Source organism: Kogia breviceps, chromosome 1 (genome assembly GCF_026419965.1).
Source record: "Kogia breviceps isolate mKogBre1 chromosome 1, mKogBre1 haplotype 1, whole genome shotgun sequence".
Taxonomy (NCBI): Eukaryota; Metazoa; Chordata; class Mammalia; order Artiodactyla; family Physeteridae; genus Kogia; species Kogia breviceps.
In genome coordinates, this window is record NC_081310.1 from 58447618 (window position 1) to 58453617 (window position 6000).

A 6000-nucleotide genomic window follows, 5' to 3' on the forward strand; every position below is an offset into this window, starting at 1 on the left:
TCAGGGGGAATCTCACATTACAGCCACTTAAAAATCATTTACCCTACTCTCCAGCTCCACATTTTCCAGATAGAGAAATGAAAGAGGGAGGGAAGATAACTGTCCCAAGTCACAGAGCTGGGGGGTAGGGCTGCCAGACAAAATACAGGATGTCCAGTTAAAGATGAATTTCAGATAAGCAGAAGAATTTTTATTATAAGTATATCCCAAACATGACATGGGATATGCTTATACTAAAAACTTATTTGCTGTTTATCTGAAATGAAAATGTCACTGGGCAGGCAGTTTAATATATTTATTTGCTAAATCTGGCAACCCTTGTCAGGGGATAATCATTGATTGTATGACACCAGCACTCACTACAGGCAGAGTGGGAATAGCTCCATTTCCATTTAATGTGAGCAACTGCAGCTTAGGGAGGGTCAGTAACTTGCCCAAGGCCACACCAGTGTGTGTAAAGTCAGCATTTGAACCCAGATCCCGATTCCAGAGTCTGTCTTCACCGTTCTAGCCAGGCGCTGCCCATCTACGTGCATGACCCGTCTTGACTGTGACCCTGCCCCCATTCCATTTTGTGAGGTGCATCATTCCCCCTCTCTCCCATCCCTAACGGAGATGGACTCCATCTTCCACAGGTATTTCCATCTGAGGAGCCCATGAGTCCTGGTCTCTATAACCTGGTAGCTGCCCTCATTGGACTCTCTGACACCTCCCTGCCTTAGGGCCCAAGTTTGAGCCTCCCCCCACCCCCGTAATGACAGCTGGGCTTCTGGAATTGTCTCGTGACATCCTGCCCTTTGTCTCAAGCTTCTAGGACCCTCGGCCCTCGCCGCCATCGCTATCGTCCTGAGCCTTCTCCCTCTGAATTTCTTAATCACCAAGAAGAGGAACCACCATCAGATTTGGTATGGAGAAACCCTTCTGAGTAGGGCATTCCAAAGTTTAATTAGTGGCTGCAGGAGGACTGGACGCTGGGTGTTCCAGGAGTGAAGGCTGGAATTCCAGGTGGGAGCCTGTTTATGGCTGCAGCGCGGGTCATGCCAGAGGCTAGAGGTAGAAGCCAGGGAGCCAGACGCAGCTCAGGGGTGGTCTGGATGCTCTCGAGAGAAGGCCAGCTAAGAGCTGTGAGCTCACTGAAGTCCGATAACCGGCTCCCAGCCCCCACCCCTCCCTCCGCTCAGTCTAGTAAAATTGATGCTCATCTCTGTAGTTTTGGAACATGATGGTAAGAATGCTGGTGCCTCGGGTTCTTGTGCCGGTCCTATCTCAGGCTTGTTTGCTTGTCTCCTTCCCGTGCCCCGGACAGGGCTTTGCGTAAAGAAGTGGGCTGGTGGATGACTGTTCTGCAAAGATCCCATGTGCGACTGGAGCAGGTTACCTTCTCTGAGCCTCAGTGTTCTTACCTGGAAAGTAGGCATATCGTTCCTTCTTTTCCTAATAACCAAACCAGCGTTCTTGTACTTTACCTTAAATAAATGTAATTTAAAGATGCCAAACCTTTCGGACATCACTTTTGTGCATAAAGAAAAGTGAAAAATAGAGAAAGGCATTGGCAATAACTTCATCACAAGTGCCGCGATGCTGATTTCAGAGTTAGTAAAATGTGAAAAATACACCACCTGTGTACCTACCATCTTGCCTAAGAGACGGAGCGATTCCCAGCAGCACTGACAGCCTTGTGTCAACCTCCTTGACCTAGCCTTTCCACCCTAGAGAAAACTGTCCCAAATTTTGTGTTTACTCTTCCCTCACGTTTAGCTACAGTTATTTTTAAAACATGTACCCTATGCAATACATTGTTTGGGCTTGTTTCAGAATGGGCTTGTTTCAGTATGGTTCCGTGAGTGGAATTGTATCCCATTCTTTTGATGTTTTTAAAAATCAGGAGAAGTTGATCTAATGTGTTTAGCTCATTTATTTTTCACTATTGAATATTGCACTCACTTCATAGTCTGCTGTATTAATTCTGTTGATGGAAATTTGGGCTGTTTCCTGTGTTTTGCTGTTAAGTTATTTTTGCTATATACATTCTCACAGTTGTTCCTTAGAACATGTGTGTTTCTCCAGGGTATATACCTGGGAAGGGAACGGCTAAGTCTAGGTGAGAGTGCTTGCTGTTCTGATTGCTAGCCACTACTGCTGCCCTTATTTCTGTCCACTGAATAGCCCGAGGGGACATGCGTCCCTGTTCTTGCTTTGTTTACAGGCCTTCAGAGGGAATAAGCGTTTATAAAAAACAATACGGGCATAGTGAAGGAGAGCTTCCCAGGCCATAGTCTGACTTTCCACCATGGCTGGGGGGGGGGGGGCAAAGCCAGAAAGGAGTGGAGGCCAGATGGAGCACCGCTGTTGGCGCTGAGCATGTGTGTGAGGTGGGGCTGCGCTTGACTGGACACTGGGTCTCAGACTGTGGCGCAGCTGACCTCCCAGAATCCACTGTGAGGCTCCGTCTGGGCTTCGGGACCTAGAAAGTCAGACAGAACACGGCATGCATTCTCAGATTTTTATTTCAATTTCCGTAGGAAGCTGCAATGGGCTCTCCAGGGGTATTTCCCTGAGCCCTGGTTCCCTTTGCAGCTCCCAGCTCTAGGTCCTTCAACGGTCGCTGGCTCCGTGGTCTCAGATGTCACACCACCAGTGATTTCCAGGCCCTGGCCACTCTCTGCTGTCTCTGTGATGGCCTCCATTCGGGTCCCTTCCACTGCCTTCGGCGGGATGCTCACATATTCCTCGCGTGATGAGGCCACACTGTCTTTGTCGTAAGCTTGGCTCTGACATTCCTGAAGAAAGAGCCGATCCTGCTGAGTCTCTTGGTGATGGAACCTGAACTTGCTGTAGGTAAGCTCCTGCCCGATTTGTGCGAGGTCCTGGACTCGTTGGTGATGGGAGCACGGCTGATGGCTTTGTGAGCAGTGCCCTGCTTGTTGTCCCCCGGGCTGCCGTGGCCTTTCTCCTTTTGGTCGTCTCTAGTGGCTCTCCGGCTGCCTGAGCCCTGGCCGGCTGCTTTTTGGATGGTCTTGTTCCCCGCAGTGCCCCCAGTGGCTGTGTTGGTTTTACTTGCTCCTGGACCCTTGCTGGCTGTGGCTGCTATGGCCCTGCTCTGCTCTTCGGGGGCAGGAGACTGGATCTCTGCCACGCTCAAAGCACCCGCTGCGGTGCCGCCTGCCACCCCTGCTGTCTCCACCTTTGTCGTTGCGCGCGATGCTGACTCTTTGTCAAGCACTGTAGGTTTTGCTTTGGCAGTGGCCACATCGGACATGGTATCGGGCTTGTGGGAGTCCAGTTGGATCCCCTCCCCGCCAGCAAAAGCTGCAGACCCGACCGCGGCCACCTCAGAGGGCGTGTGGAGGCTCCTGATGCTCACCTGGTCCTCATCCCACTCTCCTTGGAAATCCTCCACTGCCGGGCTCCTCCCGTCCTCCTCCTCCTCCTCGAACAGAGTCCTGCAGATCATGTCCCCGGCTGGAACAGCGTAGGTGCGGCTGTGACCGTCCAATGGTGGTCGCAGGAGGTAAATCAGCTCTTCCCAGTAGGCGAAGAGGTCTTCCTGCGCGTCCAGAGGGGCACACAGCTGCAGGTAGAAGGAGCGGCCAGTGGCAAACTTCACGCGCAGCTGTCGTTTGTCACGATCGTGCGTGGAGATCCTCACAAACTTCAAGGGAAGGAGCCTGGTGAGCTCTAAGGTCTTGGCAACCTTGTGGCTCTTCCCCTTGGTGGGCTGGCTGTGCTCAGTGTGCTGTTCACAGCCGGTGGCCCGTCGGGCCAGCAGCATGATGTCTGGGAGTGGGAGGACGGGGCTGGTGGATGCGATGCCCACGGTCACCGTGCAGTCACAGTTGTGCACGTCAATCACGTGTCCCCTCTTCGTGATCTGGATAAAGTCGCTCTCGAATATCGGCGCGTACTTGAATATGTCGTATTCGCCGTTGTGCAGTTGCTGCTGCAGCTCCCCCATGGTGCTTTTGAACAGGCCCAGCCCGGTGCTGCTCTGGGCCGTGTGATACGGGAGCAGAGAGTCCCCACTCATGGCTGTCTTCGATCACTGCCAGGCAGCGTGGTTAAGGCGGGCCCCTGGCTCTTCCCTCCCTCGGCCTAATGGGCCGAAGAGCAGAGCGAGCTGCGGTGCTCCTGCGTCCCGCAGGCGGCCTTATGGCAGGTCTTCCAAGCCCAGCCCACAGGCCCCCACCTTTGCCTCAGGGTCTCCCAGAGGCAGGGGTGTGGGTAGGGGCACCGATGGTCACAGCGGGGACTCTGTAGGGCGGCTGGACCCCAGGCTGAATCTCTTCAAGTGTGTAGAGAGGTATGGTAGGCTCCCCCTCGGCCTCAGCTCACTTCCGCTTCTGGGTTTTTATCTCCCCAAGCGGCTGTGAACGTCAGTCCTAGTGAGAGAAGTAACCACTTTCTCGGCCTAAGGCCCTGGCACAGCCTATTTATCCTCTGATGCCCTTTGTGACCTATCACTGTCACATAGCCCTTTGCCTCATCCCCCAGCTGCCCCGCCCCGCCCGCCCAGTGCAGGGCCCCCATCCTCTCCCAAACGCGCCATTGCCCCCGCGGAGGACAGGCCCATGCTTCCAGCGACTGAGGTGGCTACTAGAATAAAAATGTCTTCAACTGGGAAAATTTTGTGTGGGTCCTTTTTCTTTTCCTCCCCCAGATTTAGCTACTGGATGAAATCTATAGGAATGTATGATGATGGGCTAAATTTGAACCATTTAAGCCCATGGTTTAATTGTATCGAATAACGTAGAGCTGGCGGTGGCGATCCTTAGTCTGTCCTTTCATAACATCTCAGTAAACGTCGATGGTGATTTTTAATAATAACATTAAAAATTGTTAGGAGGAGGCAAGAAAAGATAGAGACAGACAGAAGACTACATTAACTATTTAGGGGTTCTGGCTGCTAAGATCAGGAAAGGAACCTCAGATCCAGAACTGCCCTCCAAGCCCAGAAACCGTGAGGTCTCACCAAAGATTTCTCTTCTTGTTTTTTTGGTTTTTTTTTTTTTTTTTTTCCACTGCGTTGGGTCTTTGTTGATGCACGAAGGCTTTTTCTAGTTGCGGCAAGCGGGGGCTACCCTTCGTTGTGGTGTGCAGGCTTCTCATTGTGGTGGCTTCTCTTGTGGCAGAGCACGGGCTCTAGGTGTGCATGCTTCAGTAGTTGCAGCACGCGGGTTCTAGGGTAGGTGGGCTTCAGTCATTGTGGCGCGTGGGCTCAGTAGTTGTGGCTCCTGGGCTCTAGAGCGCAGGCTCAGTAGGTGTGGTGCACGGGCTGAGTTGCTCCACGGCGTGTGGGATCTTCCCCGACCAGGGATCGAACCCCATGTCCCCTGCATTGGCGGGTGGGTTCTTAATCACTGTGCCACCAGGGAAGTCCTCACCAGAGATTTCTATGAGACTTCTCTCCTGGACAGTTGCACGTGCAAGCCCCTTACCTGACTGAGTGAGATGGGTTGTAGTTTTTTATGCTCAGCAAAGCCTAAGTAAATCAATGCCCACGTGGGAAGTCCTCAGTCATCTTTCAACTGCCCGTTCAAATGGTACCTCCTTTGAGGAGCCTCCCCTGAATTACCTAATCGAACCTATTCTTCCTTCCTCTGTGCTATTGTAGAATCTCATATGTGTCTCTTTTACAGCATTAATCTTATTTTATTCAATTTTAGATTTACTGTATTATTTTTAAAATTTCATATTAATTTAGAATTATCTTGTCATTGTCTAGAAACCACAGTTGTCTTCAAATATGGTTGCATTAAATTTATTGGTCAATTTGGGGAGAATTGACATTTGATAATCTTAAACCTTCTAATCCATGCGGGTGATACTATCTAGTCTTTTATTTAAACATTTTAAATATCTCTCGGCTTATACAATGTATTATAAAAATTCACTGTAGATGTGTTGCACATCTTCCAGTAAATTTATCCCTAAATATTTGATGCTTTCTGATATTATTGTCAATGGGATTTGTAAGATTGTAATTTTCCAGTTGTTCGTGCT